Consider the following 22,474-nt stretch of genomic DNA (forward strand, 5'->3'; position numbering starts at 1 on the left):
ACTATCACTACATTACTGTTGGCATCATTTTAAGTTCATTAGCAATTCTTCCGACATCACTGTCGCAATATTTTGAGGTTCGTAGCGACTTTTACTACATTACTGTCACATTATATTGAGGTTCGTAGCAACTATCACTACATTACTGTTAGCATCATTTTAAGTTCATTAGCAATTCTTCCGACATCACTGTCGCAAAATTTTGAGGGTAGTAGCAACTCTTACTACATGACTTTCAGCATCATTTGAAATTGTTCGAAACACTTACTACATTACTGTCAGCATCACTGAGTTTATTAGCAACTATCACTACATTACTGTTAGCATCATTTTGAGTTCATTAGCAATTCTGACTCCATCACTGTCACATCATTTTGAGATCATGAGCAATTCTTCTGACATCACTGTCGCATTTTTTGGAGGTTCGTAGCAACTCTTACTACATGACTGTCAGCATCACTTTGAGGTCGTTCGAAACTTTCACTTCATTACTGAAAGAATCACTGAGTTTATAGCAACTATCACTACATTACTGTTCGCATCATTTTGAGTTTATTAGCAATTTTTACTCCATCACTGTCGCATCATTTTGAGATCATTGGCAATGTTTCCAACATCACTGTCGCATTATTTTGAGGTTCGTAGCAACTTTTACTACATTACTGTCGCATTATTTTGAGGTTCGTAGCAACACTTACTACATGACTGTAAGCATCACTTTGAGGTTATTTGAAAGTTTCACTCCATTACTGTTAGCATCATTTTGAGTTCATTAGCAATTCTTACTACATCACAATTGCATCATTTTGAGATCATTAGCAATTCTTCCGACATCACTTTCGCATTATTTTGAGGTTCGTAGCAACTTTTAGTACATGACTGTCAGCATCACTTTGAGGTTTTTCGAAACGTTCACTCCATTACTGTTCGCATCATTTTGAGTTCATTAGCAATTCTTACTAAATCACTGTCGCATCATTTTGAGATCATTTGCAATTCTTCTGACATCACTGTCACATTATTTTGAGGTTCGTAGCAACTCTTACTACATTATTTTTGCATTATTTTAAGGTTCGTAGCAACTCTTACTACATTACTGTCAGCATCACTTTGAGTTTATTAGCAACTATCACTACATTACTGTTAGCATCATTTTGAGTTTATGAGCAATTCTCACGACATTACTGTAGCATTGAATTGAGTTCATTAGCAACTCTTACTAAATGACTGTCAGCATCACTTTGAGGTTGTTCGAAACTCTTACTACATTTCTGTAAGCATCACTGAGTTTCTTAGCAACTATCACTTCATGACTGTTAGCATCATCTTGAGTTCATTAGCAATTCTTCCGACATCACTGTAGCATTATTTTGAGGGTAGTAGCAACTCTTACTACATGACTTTCAGCATCATTTGAAATTGTTCGAAACACTTACTACATTACTGTCAGCATCACTGAGTTGATTAGCAACTATAACTACATTACTGTCAGCATCACTGAGTTGATTAGCAACTATCACTACATTACTGTCAGCATCACTGAGTTTATTAGCAACTCTCACTACATTACTGTTAGCATCATTTTGAGTTCATTAGCAATTCTGACTCCATCACTGTCACATCATTTTGAGATCATTAGCAATTCTTACGACATCACTGTCGCAATATTTTGAGGTTCGTAGCAACTCTTACTACATTATTGTTGCATTATTTAAAGGTTCGAAGCAACTCTTACTACATTACTGAAAGCATCACTGAGTTTCTTAGCAACTATCACTACATTACTGTTAGCATCATCTTGAGTTCATTTGCAATTCTTCCGACATCACTGTCGCAATATTTTGAGATTCGTAGCAACTATTACTACATTACTGTCGCATTATTTTGAGGTTCGTAGCAACTCTTAGTACATGACTTTCAGCATCACTTTGAGGTTATTCGAAACGTTCACTCCATTACTTTTAGCATCATTTTGAGTTCATTAGCAATTCTTCTGACATCACTGTCGCATCATTTTGACATCTTTAGCAATTCTTCTGACATCATTGTCGCATTATTTTGAGGTTCGTAGCAACTCTTACTACATGACTGTCAGCATCACTTTGAGGTTGTTCGAAACTCTTACTACATTCCTCTAAGCATCACTGAGTTTATTAGCAACTATCACTAAATTACTGTTAGCATCATTTTGAGTTCAATAGCAATTCTTCTGACATCACTGTCGCATTATTTTGAGGTTCGTAGCAACTCTTAGTACATGACTGTCAGCATCACTTTGAGGTTATTCGAAACGTTCACTCCATTACTGTTAGTATCATTTTGAGTTCATTTGCAATTCTGACTAAATCACTGTCGCAATATTTTGAGGTTCGTAGCGACTTTTACTACATTACTTTCGCATTATATTGAGGTTCGTAGCAACTCTTACTAAATTACTGTCAGCATTACTTTGAGGTTATTTGAAACACTTACTACATTACTGTAAGCATCACTGACTTGATTAGCAACTATCACTACGTTACTGTTAGCATCATTTTGAGTTCATTAGCAATTCTTCCGACATCACTGTCGCAATATTTTGAGGTTCGTAGCAACTTTTACTACATTACTGTCGCATTATTTTGAGGTTCGTAGCAACTCTTACTACATGACTGTCAGCATCACTTTGAGGTTATTTTGAAAGTTTCACTCCATTACTGTTAGCATCATTTTGAATTCATTAGCAATTATTACGACATCACTGTCGCATCATTTTGAGATCATTAGCCATTCTTCCGACATCACTGTCGCAATATTTTGAGGTTCGTAGCAACTCTTACAACATTATTGTTGCATTATTTTAAGGTTCGTAGCAACTCTTACTACATTACTGTCAGCATCACTTTGAGTTTATTAGCAACTATCACTACATTACTGTTAGCATCATTTTAAGTTTATTAGCAATTCATAGACATCACTGTCGCATCATTTTGAGATCATTAGCAATTGTTCCGACACCACTGTCGCATTATTTTGAGGTTCGTAGCAACTCTTAGTACAAGACTGTCAGCATCACTTTGAGGTTATTCGAAACATTCACTCCATTACTGTTAGCATCATTTTGAGTTCATGAGCAATTCTTACTACATCACTGTCGCATCATTTTGAGATCATTCGCAATTCTTCCGACATCACTGTCGCATTATTTTGAGGTTCGTAGCAACTCTTACTACAAGACTGTCAGCATCACTTTGAGGTTATTCGAAACATTCACTCCATTACTGTTAGCATCATTTTGAGTTCATGAGCAATTCTTACTACATCACTGTCGCATCATTTTGAGATCATTAGCAATTCTTCCGACATCACTGTCGCATTATTTTGAGGTTCGTAGCAACTCTTACTACAAGACTGTCAGCATCACTTTGAGGTTATTCGAAACGTTCACTCCATTACTGTTAGCATCATTTTGAGTTCATGAGCAATTCTTACGAAATCACTTTCGCATCATTTTGAGATCTTTAGCAATTCTTCTGACATCACTGTCGCATTATTTTGAGGTTCGAAGCAACTCTTCCTCCATGACTGTCACCATCACTTTTGAGGTTATTCGAAACACTTACTACATTACTGTAAGCATCACTGAGTTGATTAGCAACTATCACTACATTACTGTTGGCATCATTTTAAGTTCATTAGCAATTCTTCCGACATCACTGTCGCAATATTTTGAGGTTCGTAGCGACTTTTACTACATTACTGTCACATTATATTGAGGTTCGTAATAACTATCACTACATTACTGTTAGCATCATTTTAAGTTCATTAGCAATTCTTCCGACATCACTGTCGCAAAATTTTGAGGGTAGTAGCAACTCTTACTACATGACTTTCAGCATCATTTGAAATTGTTCGAAACTTTCACTTCATTACTGAAAGAATCACTGAGTTTATAGCAACTATCACTACATTACTGTTCGCATCATTTTGAGTTTATTAGCAATTTTTACTCCATCACTGTCGCATCATTTTGAGATCATTGGCAATGTTTCCAACATCACTGTCGCATTATTTTGAGGTTCGTAGCAACTTTTACTACATTACTGTCGCATTATTTTGAGGTTCGTAGCAACACTTACTACATGACTGTAAGCATCACTTTGAGGTTATTTGAAAGTTTCACTCCATTACTGTTAGCATCATTTTGAGTTCATTAGCAATTCTTACTACATCACAATTGCATCATTTTGAGATCATTAGCAATTCTTCCGACATCACTGTCGCATTATTTTGAGGTTCGTAGCAACTTTTAGTACATGACCTTCAGCATCACTTTGAGGTTTTTCGAAACGTTCACTCCATTACTGTTAGCATCATTTTGAGTTCATTAGCAATTCTTACTAAATCACTGTCGCATCATTTTGAGATCATTTGCAATTCTTCTGACATCACTGTCACATTATTTTGAGGTTCGTAGCAACTCTTACTACATTATTTTTGCATTATTTTAAGGTTCGTAGCAACTCTTACTACATTACTGTCAGCATCACTTTGAGTTTATTAGCAACTATCACTACATTACTGTTAGCATCATTTTGAGTTTATGAGCAATTCTCACGACATTACTGTAGCATTGAATTGAGTTCATTAGCAACTCTTACTAAATGACTGTCAGCATCACTTTGAGGTTGTTCGAAACTCTTACTACATTTCTGTAAGCATCACTGAGTTTCTTAGCAACTATCACTTCATGACTGTTAGCATCATCTTGAGTTCATTAGCAATTCTTCCGACATCACTGTAGCATTATTTTGAGGGTAGTAGCAACTCTTACTACATGACTTTCAGCATCATTTGAAATTGTTCGAAACACTTACTACATTACTGTCAGCATCACTGAGTTGATTAGCAACTATCACTACATTACTGTCAGCATCACTGAGTTGATTAGCAACTATCACTACATTACTGTCAGCATCACTGAGTTTATTAGCAACTCTCACTACATTACTGTTAGCATCATTTTGAGTTCATTAGCAATTCTGACTCCATCACTGTCACATCATTTTGAGATCATTAGCAATTCTGACTCCATCACTGTCACATCATTTTGAGATCATTAGCAATTCTTCCGACATCACTGTCGCATTTTTTGGAGGTTCGTAGCAACTCTTACTACATTATTGTTGCATTATTTTAAGGTTCGTAGCAACTCTTACTACATGACTGTCAGCATCACTTTGAGGTTATTCGAAACTTTCACTTCATTACTGAAAGAATCACTGAGTTTATAGCAACTATCACTACATTACTGTTAGCATCATTTTGAGTTCATCAGCAATTCTTCCAACATCACTGTATCATTATTTTGTGGTTAGTAGCAACTCTTACTACATTACTGTCAGCATCACTTTGAGTTTATTAGCAACTATCACTACATTACTGTTAGCATCATTTTGAGTTCATTCGCAATTTTTACAACATCATTGTCGCATTATTTTTAGGTTATTAGCAACTCTTCCTCCATTACTTTCGCATCATTTTGAGATCATGAGCAATTCTTCCGACATCACTGTAGCATTATTTTGAGGTTTTGAGGTACCTTTGTTTGTAACCTCGTCCCCACTGATCCTGGATCTGCTCGACGTTCCTGCCTTTTAAAAGGAAGGTTTTCATCACCACTGTTGCAGGATGTGCTGCTGATGGAGAATTGTTGGGTGGAGGTTCATTGAAGGAGTTTGGTGCTGGACCTGCTCTACTAGTAAAGAGACATGAGAGAACTTTGTTGTGATTTGGTGCAATACAAATAAAAATGACTTGACCAGTGTCATTTGTGGTCTTTTGTTAATTGCATGTCACATGAAATTATTATTGGTCACTTTTCTAGCAACAGTCTCACAGCGTCAAGACAAGAACACTTCTACTTTTGATGATGACAGTTTGTTCAACACTAAACTTCAACCAGTCCCATGTTGTCAAACACTGGAACCTCCACAGCACCTGAACAGGGACTTGAACCCTGGACCCTCACATTAAAAGTCTGATGCTCTACCGTCTGAGCTCCTCAGGCTCTTTCTACAGCATTGAGACAGGAACAGAAACACCTGTGAAGGTCAAACTGATGCTTTCTTGACTTGTTCAGTCCTCCATGTTGAAGTCCACCATGCTTTTGATTGGCTCTGATTCTCTGTGGCAAAATCCAACAAGAGGCTCCAAAAATGTCCTGAATGTCACAAGAATGCACAGGACAAGATGTTAGTTTCCTTCATGTCTGCAGTTCCTCCACTGGAAAGTAAAGTCAATGCTGCTCCTCTGCTGAAACCTGGGATCGGACCAGGGACCTTTAGATCTTCAGTCTAAGGCTCTCCCAACTGAGCTGGTTCAGTTCTGAGGGAGGGCCCTGCTTCTCTCATTTATAATCTCTTCCACTCTCACTGGACCTTAGAGAGGATTGGAGCTTCTGAAGTCCTGACACATTGAACAGTTCTCCAGGACCAAACTGAACGAACTGAAGAAGCTTCTTGGAACTCTAAACTTCTTAACTCTCCTTCTCCAAGAACTGTGCCTGGACGAAGGCCGTTTCCAGCTGTCCTTCAAGCTGACGAGGGCCAAGTTTGATGACCTGTTTGTGAGGATATCAAGAATGGACACCAACTACAGGCTCCAGGTCCGTTGACATGACTTCCCTGCCACCAGGGGAATGTCAATGCTGACCGGCTCTCTGGACTCATTGTCATGAGAATTTGTCACATCAGTTGAATATCTTCACATACGTGAATTCATTGAAGGAGTGTGGTTCTGGACCTGCTCTACCTGTCAAGTGTCTTGAGATAGCTTTTGTTGTGATGTGGCACAATATAAATAACATTGACTCGACAATAAATCGACTCTTTCCCCAACCATTTAAAGCAAACAGCCGTTCCCACTGATCCTGGATCTGTGCAACGTCCCTGCTTTTTAAAAGGAAAATTGTCATCATTACTTTTGCAGGATGTGCTGGCTGATGGAGAATTGTTGGCTATAAACTCACTGAACTCAGTCCAAGTCAGTAGTTTTGAGCAAACTCATGACTCATGATGTTTAACACAATTATTTGTTAAACACAGAGATCCAGGTGTAGTCCCTCTATGTTCATCCACTAAACTAGACTAGAGTTCTCCTCTTTCCATGGTGGAACAAAGAAGGGGGAGGGTCAATAAGAATATGATCTTTGGACGTTACAGCATCTAAAGACTCAAATCCATATTTCAGGATACATATTTGAGAGGGAGGAAACAGTGATGGGAGGCTGGAGGCTTGAAGGGCTTGATTTTTAGCGGCCAGTGAAGCCACCTTTTGCTGGCTGAGTCCCAGAGACTCATGGAGGCTCTTTGTTGAGGATTTCCACGAGAGAGTCCAGCATGGAAACTTGTTAGTTTCCTGTCAACTGAGTCCAGGATGTCCCCGAGGTCCTTATTGGGTGATGAGGGTGCGCTGGACGGTCGGCTTCTTTTGGGAAGTGGGGTCGCCACGTTACCGGTCCTCCCCACGACGGGTCGGTGGCAGCACTCGTCTACGTTCTCCTGCAGACTTTCTGCGGTTCCTTCTTCCAGATTTTATTGATGAGGATTGTTGTGGATGAGAGAATTGAAAATTCCTACTGCAGTTTGAGGTTTTGATGATTCAAACTGTGTAGATTGGCGTTAAGAAGTTCGCTAGTTTGGATAAATTCAGGTGTGAGCCACCACACTGAATCAGGCACAGGTAGGACGTTCACCCTGACATAGAACATCAACAGCTTAACGTTGCTGCAGGACTCCAACCTGAGCAGGGACACCCCAATGGATTTCTAGTCCATCGCCTTCACCACTCAGCCACAACGACCACATTCACACACACATTTGAAGAGGATGGATATTCACAAAATGATCTTAATTTCTGTCACAAGCCCATTTGTGTGAGGTCCTATTTTCTCTTTTTCGGCATTCCTTTGTTTCCAGGTCTCTAATAAGTGCAGAATTACAAAGACAAGCAAGCTGGATCCATCCTGGGCAGGTGATATGAGCCATTGACCACTGGCCAGAGACCCTGGCACAGACGTTGGGGGTGGTGAGAGAGAGCATTTCTACAATTATATTCTACATTTATAGAATTCTACAATCCTACAATTTCATTGAGCAGACGCTTTTGTCCACAGCCACGTACGTACATCACATGTATAGAATATATATGTTCCTCTTTCATCTACTGATTAACCACAAAATGCAGTCAAATGCCAGTAAATTCTGAGTATTTATTCATTATTCATGATTATTATTTTTGAATCCATTTTCACTGTCACTCTTCTGTTCATTTTCAGTTTGATTCATAAAAATGAACAAACTTTGACGTGTTTTCTTCTCTTGTGTGTCAACAACTTTGGATTGGGAATCTCCTGACAAACAGACCACATGACCAGGAGGAAGTGTTGTTGGTGAGTTTGGCCCCTGAGCTCAAGACAGTTGGGACCAATAAAGGACAGCTTCAAATGCAGCTGTGAAGCCTCATTGTCAGCTGGGAGGAACGACAGGTGTCTCCCTCTAGTGGCTCCTCACAGCAACACCAGCCTCATTTCAAACACATGCATCCACCACCTCACTACCAAAGGCCAGTTGGGCCTGGACAGACAGGAGAGTTTCAAGTGTTGGACAAAGGTCTTTAAGATGTTCTTATTAATTCTATAACATCTGAGATTAAAATCTATGGAATTACAACCAACAAGCAGCCAAACACCTGATCAGATGCTCCTTCATCAGGCTGAGAAGAATCAATCTAAACTGGGATGAAGAAAATTAACTGAGAGGAGAAACCTCCTGATTGGCTGACATGGACCCACCTGATCCATGTCAGCCTTGTTGGAGCAGAAAGAGGTGGATCAGAGGAATCAGTGGATCAAGACTCAGGTGGCAGATGAAGAATCTCTGTATTCACAATGTAGTCAGAGAAATCTTCCAATGTGAGAGAACGTGAAAGACCATTTTATACTGAAGACAGGCTGTGTGTGTGTGTGTGTGTGTGTGTGTGTGTGTGTGTGTGTGTGTGTGTGTGTGTGTGTGTGTGCGCGCGCGCGCGCGTGTGTGTGCGTGCGTGTGCGTGTGTGCGTGCGCCACTCAGCCTTCAGGAGACAAAGACCGAGGCCGGGGGTTCACGGACTTCTCCTTCTTTCCTTGTTGTTTGAAAACCTCCCGCGTCTTCTTCTCGTTTTGTGAAGCGCGTATTGATGACGTATGTGTTGACGTCCGAAGCCTCGCCAGCCGGCAGTGACCACGTGACTGATTCAGGCCCTGTTTCTCCGGCTTGGCCTGAGATTCTAAATGTAAAGCAGTGAAACGCCGTGGTTTCCTCCCTCCTCGTCCAAAAGCGTTCGCTATTTGATCAAAGGAAGGAGAAACAAGTGACTCCATGTTGTGGAGGCTGAACTCAGAGTTGAGAGAACTTTCATTCTGATCTGAGAGCAGCAACAAAGCCACTGAGAAAAACTGAACCACTGTCAGAGTCGGCACAGCATCAGCAGTCAGGCTGTGTTCACACTGGGAGAAACCATCGGACAGAAACCTCCCTCAGTCACACTGAAGGAACCTGAACTGACTGCTGCAGCTGGGACACACACACACACACACACACACACACACACACACACACACACACACACACAGCAGGAAACATGAACAGAGAGATAAAAGCACAGGATGCCTCCTCCTCCTCCTTCCAGAGATCAACTGATCTCCAGATTGACTTCAGTTCTTTGATCAGAATTCTTCTTCCTCCTTGATAGATTTATTGATACTTTGTCATAGACGGTCCATTCCTATTGGAGGATGTTAAAGAGCAGAAGAACCAGGTTCCCATGTATGGAACTAGAATATTTATATACTGTATTGCAGTCGTTTCCAACATCCATCCATCCATTGTCTTCCTCTTATTCCTGTTAGGGTCATGGGGGGTGGAGCCTATCCCAGCATCTACAGGCGAGAGGCAGGGTTCACCCTGGACAGGTCACCAGTCCATCACAGGACCAACACATAGAGACAGACAACCATTCACACTCACAGTCACACCTACAGTCAATTTAGAGTATCAATCAGCCTCGTCCCCTCTTGATGTCTTTGGACTGTGGGAGGAAGCTGGAGTACCAGAGAGAACCCACACAGGAACAGGAGAACATGGAGACTCCACACAGAAAGATCCTGTGCTCCAGCCGGGACTGGAACCCTGAACCTTCTTGCTGTGAGGTATTTTTATCTCACAAGTGGAAAAATGTAGAATCTTCATGTCATTACATGTCGTTCTCCATTGGGTCACTAGGGGGCAGCACCTACCTGCTCACCAATATGAGCCTTCAGTGTGTCAGGGGGTAGAATTCAGTCACCACCAATGACATCAGAGTCAGAGTTTAGACATCAAAGACAGACATTAAAGCCTCTCTGATAAAACAAAAATATCCTGCAATATTTTTTTCCAAAGTGAGACCCTCTTTATTCTCTAGTTTAATCTGCTGCAATAATAATGAGCATCTTTGTCAGTCTACTGATGAATGTCAGATATCTTTGATGACCAAACCTGGACGTTTGTCTCAGTTTGACTGGAAGTCTCATTCATTCATTTCTCCTCCATGATTTCCTGCAATGATTTCCTGGTTCTGCTCCATTCAGGTTCAGAGAGCTGAGATTAAAATCACTCAGGAATAAAAGAGGAGACACCAACAAGTCAGCATGGAAGAGGAGCAGCTTTTCAAACTGGTCACCCTGGCTGCTGGTCTGGGCCTCCCTTTGCCTCGGTGCTCCTTGAACCAGTGAAGGTCCTGGTCCAGTCTTCTCCACTGAGTCCTGGTCAACAGGGAGCACCTCCCCACCAGAGAGGTGCAGGGCAAAGGAAAGGAAAACTCCAACCAGAATCAACGCTGCACTAAAAACTGCCCTCCATTTCTTGAGGGGAACGTTGGGTCTTCCTCAGGCAAACGGCAGTCAGCAGTGGCTCAACATCTGAACTGAGCCCAGACCTGGTCAGCTGATCATTCACCAGCTCAGCCCCTCCCACTCTTGACGAAGACCTTGAAAACCCCAATATCACCTCCTCCACCTCAGTCTGGCGTGTGTGGATGGAGGGCTGTGATGTCAGCAGCGATGACATCACTGACACAAACACACTGATCTCTGACTGGTTTGGTCTGAGTGGGATTCAGTGACATCACACGACCTGCACCAGATGAAGGGGCGGGGCATCCAGGAACTGTGACATCACTGGTGACTCTTGTTGGGCCGCCTTCTTGGCCAAAGTGGAGGAGAACAGGACCCAAATACAGACGGGGGAGAGGAGCGTTCAACAAAAGGAGGCTTGAATGATGAAAAGACAAAGAACAACAAAGGAACTCAAAGCACCAACAGAGGAGAAAAGACAAAGTAGCAAACAAAAGCCAAACTTCCACTGGAAACTTGGAGGAGCTGGAACAGGAGGGAGAGAACATGAGGCTGAGAACCCTGGAGAATGAGAGGTGGACAAATCCACCAGCGCAGCATCAGGAGAGCAAAGAAACCAGAAGGAGCTTTGAGGAGCTGCTGACATGCAGCCAGGGAGCGTCTGCCTGAGATGGGAGGAGCTGCTCATCCACCCAGATGGAGAAGCAGCCATCTTGCTCTTCTGACGCCGACCGGCAGAAGGAACAGAGGAGGTGAGGGGCCTCACGTTGTCATGGCAACATGGAAACATTCCACTCTATCAGTGTTGCCTCCATCAGACGCACTTCGTCTTTGTGAAGATCAAAGTGAAAGGAAATAATAAAATAAAACACTGAAGGCTGCATGAACTGAGTGACACACTTGAGGATGACATCAGCGAAATGTGTGATGTCACACTGCTGAGTCGTGAGGTCACCACCAGAGAACAAATGAGTGATGAGATGCTGATTATTGACTCTCTACTTTAAATGATCTCACTCTCTTCCAGCTTGAAGAAGTTGGAGGATGAATGAAGTCAAGAACTGGAAAAATGTAGAACGTTCACGTCATTACATGTTGTTCTCCATTGAGTCACTAGGGGGCAGCACCTACCTGCAACTCCTGGGAGCCCTCAGTCTCACCTCATTTTCAGGCTCCAACTAAAATGAAGCTTCAACTCTTCTGAATCCTCTCCACCTGTCAGATCTGTTTGAAACTTCCAGGTTTGATCAACATCCCAGTCTGAACACATCTACAGGTCAGCAGTGACCACAGCGCCACCTACTGGCAGCAGGAAATGACAGATTTGACACTGAGATGTCCTCGTCACGGCGTGATGGAGAGTTCTGATGATTCATCAGCACAATCAAACTCTGAGAACTCCTCCCTGCATGGTTGATGAGGGTCAAAGTTCCCATGTGTCTCACTTCAGGTGGAGGACCAGAGATTTTAGGCTCATGTGAGTGGTTGATTCTAATGCAAGAATAACAGACCACAGACTAGTCAGTGAATAAAACTGCCGACTTCTTTATAGACAGAAAATGTCAGAAAAACAAAAACTATTGGTACCAAACCCTTTACATCCACACACATTCAATAAAGGAGTCTCCCTCCAACCAACAGACAGAAACCAGACCTCAGGAGAATCAGGTTATTGACCTCTTTTGAGTCTTATTTGAAGTTAACCCGACTTATTTGAGTTGAGGTTTAATTTGGTGGCTGGATTTCTATGATTGTTTGTTTACTTCACGGTGTCTATTTGAGTTTCCTCAGTCTAGGTTCTCATTTGATCTTGGTTCAGCCTATTGATGAGTTTTAGTTCTACGTTCCCTCTTCCTGTTGGTTTGTTTCACCGGCTCTATCCAAGCTTGAACTCCCTTTCAACAACCCACTCATGTAACACCGATTTGGCACACAATCAGGAAATGTGAACAAAACAAAGTTATAAAAATAAAACTCAGTGCCAAAGTATTTCAATTTACAACTCAATCTCACAAATCAATAATCAGAGTCTCTCCCGTTCATCAGCAGTCTTTTCGTTCAGTCCGTTATCAGTCCAAAAGAAATTCAAGGTGTCTCTGTGAAACCTGTCAGTTCTGTCCTACCACAATCCCACCGTCAGGGTCAGTGTCACCTGGGTGGGTGAGGTTTGCAGCGCCATTTTCCACTCCGACTGTCTCTCTCCTGTGGGTGGCTCGCCATCTTTTCTCCACAGCGTCAGGTGTGTTCGCACACCAGTGATCCCGCCTACAAAACCTGGCCAAATCCTCGTTCACAACGCAATCAACACAATCCAGAATCATGGACAGCAGTTGAGTCCAGTGTCTTCTCAAAAAATGAAGGGACCAAGGAGAAAACCTCAAAAGAGTCTGCTTTGTTTACTCTTTCCTCTCTCATTCTCGAGTCGTCCGTCTGCTTTAGTTTACTTTATTTATATTTGTACAGCACTTTTCATCCAGAGACTGCAACACAAAGTGCTTCACAGAACTGAGAGAAAACAGGCAACATTCAATAAAATATAAAACAATACAATAAATACATGTTAAGAACCCGGCCTTCCCAACCCACATGACCACATACATGCACACACTACCCCCCACACACACACACGCATACACACAACCACACACTGACTGTCAGTAGGAACATGGCAGGGCACTGAAAATCCTAGTGAGGAAAGACCACCTATGGGGGCCATCCTCACCAGGAGGTGCCACAGCCCACAACCACAGGGAGCGCCGCCACCGAGACCCCCCGACCCGAACAGACGGGTACACTCCACATATAATGCAGAGCCCCCCAGCTCTCTGGGCCTGGACGATCCCAAGGACGACGCCCCTGTGGGTGGACCAGACACACCTCCCAGTGTGGAGGGCCCCCACCAGGAAACACTGGAGCTAAAAACTAAAAGACTCAAAGAAGGTAGAATAGGAAAGAACAGAAATTACAATCATATTAAAATATCAGAATGACATAAAATATAAATAAAATCTAAAAGTTTAAGAGCTAATAAAAAAGTAGAATAAAATAATTAAAAGACTAAAGTAACAATAAGATATCGTGATAAAATGAAAGGATAAGAGAGACTAAGTCAGTTAACAGCTAAGCTAAAAAGGTGAGTCTTGAGCCTCCTTTTAAAAACATCAACAGTCTCTGCGGTCCTCATGTTCTCTGGCAGGCTGTTCCAGAACTTTGGGCCATAATGGCTGGATGCAGCCTCCCCACGGGTTTTAGTTCTGACTCTTGGAACGACTTAAAGGCCGGTGCCAGAGGACCTCAGGGTCCGCGAAGGTTGATATGATAAAAGCAGTTCAGATAAATAAGATGGGCCAAGACCATTAAGACACTTAAACTGGTGACCTGTTCAGGGTGAACCCTGCTCTCACCAAATGTCACCCCCCCCCCCCCCATAACCTTTAACAAATCAGTGGTACAGAAAATGGATGGAGTGACTGATTCACTGCAGAGGCACAGTGATGTTATTAATGGAGGAGTCTTTTCATTAAAGACTGAAGCTCCATACAAGACAGAGTCTGTAGACAAGAACATCACAACCTGGGAAGCTCTCACTTCCTTGGACAGACAGCTTTGATTTCAGGTTCTACCTCTGTAAAATTGAAAGTAAAGTAAATGGAGCACCTGTGAAGGTAAAACTGATGATGTCATGACTTGTTCAGTCCTCCACCAAAGTCCAACAAGCTTTTGATTGGCTCTGATTCTCTGAGGCAAAATCAATTAGTAAAGTTAATTAGTTAATTTAATATAATTATATTACATAATTACATATATTATATGTAATTATAATAATAATATATATAATAATAATTATATTACATACATTAATAATAATTATATTACATAATTACATATATTATATAATTTAATATAGTTAATTAGTAATTAGTTCAAAGTCAATTTAGTAAAGTAAACTTTTGCTTCAGTCAGAAAGGAGACTGTTGTTAACTGTTGACTGTTGTTAACTCACAATGGTTTGTGATTCTGCAGAACCTGGGACCAGAACCAGAGGTTCTGGTCCCAGCTCTCTTCCTCTGCTCCTCTCTGCTCTACCATTTATTGAACAGGCCTTGATTTAGGAGAGCAGGATTGAGACAAGAACAGGAATGTGAGAGTTGAAGGTTCACAATTTGGCTCTGAAGCCTCAGCAGGTAAAGAGTCATCTGTTATTTCAGAGGTGATTTGAAGAATTCATTGTTGCTGAACTGTTGATGCTTCAATTTCTGGACGTTCACCGGTGGAATGTTTGAGGGTCAGAGGTGAAAAGAGGACAAGTGCACCTGTTGTGTGTGATGGGGCACCAGCATGGAGGAAGTTGTCAAACATTTCCAGCTAAACAGCAGGAAACTTCAAGTAAAGAATTAAAATGATTTAATTCAGTGTTTAACTCCCAGGCCTCTGGAATAAAACACCAGGAACAACTGACCACCTCACCATGACTTCACCCTGATAACCAGGAGGTAACCTGGTAGTCAGAGCAGCGGTGCTCAGGTCTGTGGACTCAGAGGAGGGTTCTTCTTCTGGTCCTGGGTTTGAAGACATCAGCAGCCTTGTTGGAGTCAACTGGGATGTTCCTCTCAACAGACAGCAGCATTAAATCAGAGAGCCTGTCTGCTCCATGGCTCCTCCTGAGCTGGTCCTGGATCAGCTTCAGTTTGGAGCGTCACCGTTACACTGAAGCAGAGGTCACTGGCAGTGCTGCATATACTGGGAGGAGCCTGTGGCTCTGGGTACACTGTGCCCATGTTGTTGGCTTGAAGGCAGCTCAGCGTTACTGCACATTGTTGTTTTGGAGAGTTCAAGATGAGGAGAACACTTCAAGTTCAGGACATTTTCTTCCCAGTGTGATAAAAGCAGCCAACACCTCCAGCACAGAGAGGCCTGCCACACCTCTCCAGTGACCTGGGACATGATGGCAGTGGTGGGATTTGAACCCACACCTCCTCAGAGACTGGAGCCTTAATCCAGCACCTTAGACCACTCGGCCACACCACCTCACTGAGCTAGTTAGTGAGTTGGTCTTCTAAAGGAGTGTTGAAGAGGAAGTAACAATGACATCAAACTGATTCTGAAGGGGGACCCCTTCCCTCCTGCAGTCACAGGAAGGGATGACAGCACCGCTAGAAGAAGCCGGGAAAGAAATGGTAAATGGACTCAATTTAAACAGAGCCGTTCTACCTCAGCACACCAAGCTAGCAAACCCCCTTTTGTTACCAGATGGCCATGCTATCCCTGAGCCATGTGACCTGGATAAGATGGGTGAACTACAGCTGATCGCCATGCTAGCAAACCCCCTTTTGTCTGGTTTGGTTGTTGTTTGGTGACTGTGGATGAACACACAGGAGAAGTTGAGCATGAATCTGTGTTCCTGTTCACTTGAATACATGCAGGAGTAGCAGGTGGAAATACTACTGTTTATTTTTGTTCTGATTTCAGAACTGTTGACACGACGGTGTCAGATTAAAGCATCTTCACCTTCCAGATGCTGGTCTCCTTCTGGGGTCCTGACTGACCTCCATCTTGTGTTCTGGATCCACCTGAACCCAGCAGCTCCAGATCCCTTCACTCCCTTACAGGGATAGAAAATGGCTGCTGGATGGAAGTCCCCCAACTGTGGCTGTTCTGAAACTCTTCTCCTCAGTCACTCCTGAGTTGACACTGAGATGGAAACTCTGAGTATCAGGTTCAGAACAGCTGATCTGAGTTGGTCCAATCAACTGTGAGTGTGTTCACCTTGAGTGTCACAAGTGCACAACCATGACAAAACGACATCATCAATGGAGCCCCGATACCACGAGTCACCATGAAAACCAAGAACAAAATAACAAGTTAGTTTGAAAAAAGACCTTCATTCCTTCATGGATCCATCACCAATATGAGCCTTCCCAGTCTGTCAGGTGGTAGAATTCAGTCAGCACCAATGACATCAGAGTCAGAGTTTAGAGATCAAAGACAGACATTAAAGCCTCTCTGATAAAACAAAAATATAGTGTAGTACACTGGAAAAGAATATTGCAGTATATTAAATATGATGTTTCCATGGAGGGGCAGTTTGACATTTTTATTTTGGATGCATTTAAATTTTAGAATCAGAAAGGCAGTTACAATGACATCATCAAGACAAAACCTGGTGTTACAAAGGTGAGGTGAGCAATTTTAACAGTCAATCCAAAATTTAGGCCTGAAGTTAGAAAATAATATTAGGTAGCTGGCTACGTTAGCTAGTTAACGTTAGCAAGCTGGTGATATTTAGCACCATCAACTAGTTACAACAAGGTCAACAGCTGTTATGATGATGGTCACATGATTTAACCTTCCTCCTGTGGGACCTGTTTTAGGATTTAAATGCATCAAAGAACCACATCAATTTGTTTATTGCATCAAGGCTTTCTGACTTAGTCAGGAACCTCTAGTTCAACAAAATAAAAGAAAAAATGTTTTTCACTGAATTATAAAATCATTAGGATTGGTTTAGACCCAGTTATCAAAATAAGATGATAAAGCAACAATCAGAGCCAAACCTGAAGTCAGAAGTGCACTGTCAGCAACACTGCCAGCAGCTCCTCTCCCAGTCATGGGAGCTTCAGGGACTCTCATCAGCCTCGTTCTCCCATCGACCTGCACAACAACATAACAAACAAAGACCATCCTTGATGTGTCTGCATAGAATGCATTTGTGTTGTGGACCCACATCCACCAAGAGTGCAACAGCATCCTCCTCAGCAGCCCTGCCTCAACACCAACCAGAACAGCCACAGCCACAACCCCACTCAGGATCTGGTTCCAGAAGAAAGAGGTGTCAGGTCTGCCCAAGCAGTCAGGACAGCAAGACAAACGGATTGTGCTTCAACTGCAGGAAACATCTCTGCAGAGAACACACACAAGTGTCACACATGAATCTAAACACAAACAATCAATCAATCAATCAATATTTCCATGGATAAGGAAGCCTAACAAGGTCACCAAGAGATGGAAACAACTTGGAGGATAGAAAATTGTTTTAGTTTATTTGACAGCTGATTGAAGACGTGGGTCAAAACTGACCGTTACCATAGAGATGGGAACAGAAAGCTGACAAAAGAGGAAGGTTCCAGCTCTGAAAAAGGAGTTTGATCAAAATCTTGAACTGACAGTAGAAATATCCTTTTGTATGTTGACCTTTGTTGACAGAAGTCACTTTAGCTTGGCAGTGACAAGAATGGCTGCTAGCTTGACAAAGAACTGCACAAACCAGGTTCAAGCTGGACTTTGGACCCTGGTATCTGCAACGACTCCATCAACTCCTAATCTAGCAGCTCTGCTGGGTCCAACTTTTTACAGAACATTTGACAGTGGAGCAGTGAGGACACACATGAGTTGATCACATGATCCACTGAAGCACCATTTTACCATTTTAGCACCATTTTACCTGCCACTGAGGTCACCAACATGAGCTGGAGTTGGGAATCTGGAACTGAACCTGGTATCACAGCGACACCTACTGCTGCAAAATGGAACAGCAACACTGAACCCAAGTACAGGATTGGAGGGAGACTGATGGTCGCTGTTTCGGTTTTTGAAAAACAAAGAGGGCGTGGCTTCAAGCTGGATTCTCAGAGACTATTTCCCCAACCTCTACATTGGAATCTGCACTGCCATCCAGTCACATGACTGAAGTCATCCAGTCACATGACTGAAGTCATCCAGTCACATGACTGAAGTCATCCAGTCATGTGACTGAAGTCATCAGTCATGTCAGTGATGTCACTCAGCAGGACTGTCATTGCCATCACATTCTAGAAAAAAATCCAGACTCCACATTTCTGGGGCAGTTTTGGTCTTTAAACACTTGACAGTTCCAGGAGATTTAGTCTGGCTCAAGATCTTTAGATCAACCCAGGACAGAAGGCTATGACTCCATTGGATTGTATCGTTGGAGCATTCAGAGATCTGGTGGATCTCATTAGGAGCTGTATTTATCCACTGAATGATCCTGGTCAATGTGATCCTGCTCCTCCATCTCTCAGGCTGACAGAGCAGGAGGACCTGACTGAGAAGAAAGCTGCCCTTGAGCAGCTTCAGTCTCTGAGTGACAACACACAGGCAGAAAACCAGAATTTGAGGGAACAAGTTTCTACTCTTGAACGTGAGAATAAAAGAGCAATCCAGGAGCTACAGAACCTCACTGCTGTGGTGGCCAACCTCCAAACGGTCCAGGAAGAGAACCAGACTCAGATAGAAGATCTGAACGCAACAGTCCACAGTCTTCAGCATGAGGGGAGGAAGGTTGATGGAGAGAACAATGAGCTCAGAAAAGAGCTGACCCACGTTCAGTCTCTGAGGGAGAGTGAACAGGTGGAGATGAAATGTCTTGAGGAAGAAATGACAGAGAAGAAAAGTGCACTTGATCAGCTTCAGTCTCTGTGTGACAAGAGATGGACAGAAAACCAGAATTTGTGGGGACAGGTTTCTAGTCTTGGACAAGAGAAGATTATTGCATATCAGCTGGTAGAGAACATGTCTGCCATGGTGGGCAACCTTGAATCTGTGAGGGAGGAGAACCAGGCTCAGATCAGAGACCTGAACACACAAGTCCACAATCTTCAGCTTGAGGTGAAGATGGTTTACAAGGAGAAGTGTGACCTCAAGTGTGAGCTCAACTCCATCCAGGCAGAGAAGAACAAAATGAGAGAAGAACTCACTGAGAAGAAGACGACTCTTGAACAGCTGAGGTCCCAGAGTGAGGAGAGAGAGGCAGAAAATGGATGTTTGAGGAGACGAGTTTCTACTGCATCTCAGGAGACAGAGACCTTCACTGCAGAGTTGGCCCACCTTGAATCAAGGAAGGACCAGAACCCCACAAAGACTGGAAGTCTGAACGGTGAAGTTCAGAGTCTTCTATGTGCAGTGACAGCATAAAAGAAGAAAAGGAGCAGTGCTCATTGGGAAATCCTCGGAAATCTTCATGATTTAAAAAGCTGTTTGAAAGAGGAAAATCATGGCCTTCAAGCGAAGGTCCAGCAAACTTCTGAAGAGCAAACAGACTCTCCCCTACGTCCAGCCAGAGAAGACCAAACAGACTCTCCCCTACGTCCAGCCAGAGAAGAGCAAGCAGACTCTCCCCTACGTCCAGCCAGAGAAGAGCAAACAGACTCTCCGCTACGTCCAGCCAGAGAAGAGCTAGCAGACTCTACCCTACGTCCAGCCAGAGAAGAGCAAACAGACTCTCCCCTACGTCGAGCCAGAGAAGAGCAAACAGACTCTCCCCAACGTCCAGCCAGAGAAGAGCAAGCAGACTCTCCCCGACGTCCAGCCAGAGAAGAGCAAACAGACTCTCCCCTACGTCCAGCCAGAGAGGAGCAAACAGACTCTCCCCTACGTCCAGCCAGAGAGGAGCAAACAGACTCTCCCCTACGTCCAGCCAGAGAAGAGCAAACAGACTCTCCTCTACGTCCAGCCAGAGAAGAGCAAACAGACTCTCCCTTACGTCCAGCCAGAGAAGAGCAAACAGACTCTCCCCGACGTCCAGCCAGAGAAGAGCAAACAGACTCTCCACTAAGTCCAGCCAGAGAAGAGCAAACAGACTCTCCCCTACGTCCAGTCAGAGAAGAGCAAACAGACTCTCCCATACGTCCAGCCAGAGAAGAGCAAACAGACTCTCCCCTACGTCCAGCCAGAGAAGAGCAAACAGACTCTCCCCTACGTCCAGCCAGAGAAGAGCAAACAGACTCTCCCCTACGTCCAGCCAGAGAAGAGCAAACAGACTCTCCCCTACGTCCAGCCAGAGAAGAGCAAACAGACTCTCCTCTACGTCCAGCCAGAGAAGAGCAAACAGACTCTCCCTTACGTCCAGCCAGAGAAGAGCAAACAGACTCTCCCCGACGTCCAGCCAGAGAAGAGCAAACAGACTCTCCACTACGTCCAGCCAGAGAAGAGCAAACAGACTCTCCCCTACGTCCAGTCAGAGAAGAGCAAACAGACTCTCCCATACGTCCAGCCAGAGAGCCAGAGATCCATCGACCTCTGGGTTATGGGCCCAGCACGCTTCCTCTGTGCCACTCTGCTCTACCATTGACTGAACAGGCCTTGTTTTAGGAGAGCATTCTCTGTCTTTGTCTCTGCCCTGCTCTCCTGGTCCCCTGCTCCCCTGCTCTCCTGCTCTCTTTCCCCTCATTTAGTCCTTGACATGATCCATGCTCTACAGCTCTGCCGGTGGAATGAAGACCTGCGTCTGCTCTGCCCGTGCCGTCCTTTGTCTCAACCTAAATTGTTTGACCCACCATTATAATGATCGGACTCGCTCCCGCTGAGCGCGCCAGGCGCTGCAGACAACACAACCAAACTGGCCCCGATCAGGATTTGACAGGCCGAAACATGCCCTAAAAACACCAAGGATAATATCCACCACCTTCTGAACGGGGCCTGGCCCGTCTCCTGCATCAGGGGCCGCCGCAGTCGCGCCTCAGCTGTTCAACAGCTGTTCGCCCTAACACTCAATGAGACAAAGACATCGAAGCTCAAACTGCTGTTGAGGAGGCCCTGATCCTAGAGTGGTTAGTACTCTGCGTTGTGGCCGCAGCAACCCCGGTTTGAATCCGGGTCACGGCAGCATGAGACAAATTTCTTGTGTGCACTGATGGACACAAGCCAAGCAGAAATTTCCCACAATGCAATAGGGCAGTGTTTGGTCAGTGTTGAGCAGGCGTCAGTCTGACAATGATGTCATATTATTGTGTCATCACTTGACCAGACCCAAAAGTAGGCTCAGGTATCAGTTTCTTCTCAATGCTAACGTCTTGTAGCTTAGTCTGCTACTTTGATGGCTCTGCCTGCTCAAAGGTCCAGACCCCTGGATGTGGTGGTTCCTACCTGAACGTAGATTCTGTCAGCTCATGTTGTTAAATCAACTCACCAGGAACACCAGTAGATTTCAATGGACTGACAATGAGTCTCATTGAATGGTAAACATGTCAAATATGAAGTCATCACCTGAGGAGGTCTGCTGCTGGAATGAAGCTCCAGATATTCACAAGATATTCTAGATCTTAAAATAAAGCATTTTTATATTTGATTTCTTATTCATTCAGGTCATCCAGTCATGTGACTGAAGTCATCCAGTCATGTCAGTGATGTCACTTGGCAGGACTGTCATTGCCGTCTCATTCTAGAAAAGAATCCAGACTCCACATACAAGATGGTGATGTTTCCTTGACTTGATGCTCTGACTGTCAGGGTGGATGACAGCTTCCTCTGTTGCTGCATCTGAGTGGCTATGATTGGAGGTTTTACCTCCCAAGGTCATTTGGTTCCAGGTGAAACGTCAAAATTCCAGTCCCCAACCTTGGCTGTTCTGAAACTCTTCTCCTGAATCATTCCTGAGCTGCAGCAAGAAAAAATACCAGTGCCCAACCAGATCAACTTAATGGCTGTTTTTGTAGTGATTTGATGCCTCATGAGGAGAAAATTTGGGCACAAATGTTGGACAAGAGTGTTTGTGGAGGAGTGTTTTTGTTGTTGTTGCAGTGTTGTAAGTCACTGTACCTGCAGCT

Source organism: Aulostomus chinensis, chromosome 1 (assembly GCF_037954235.1).
Source record: "Aulostomus chinensis isolate RoL2024-O1b breed Wild chromosome 1, RoL_Achi_v1.0, whole genome shotgun sequence".
Lineage (NCBI taxonomy): Eukaryota > Metazoa > Chordata > Actinopteri > Syngnathiformes > Aulostomidae > Aulostomus > Aulostomus chinensis.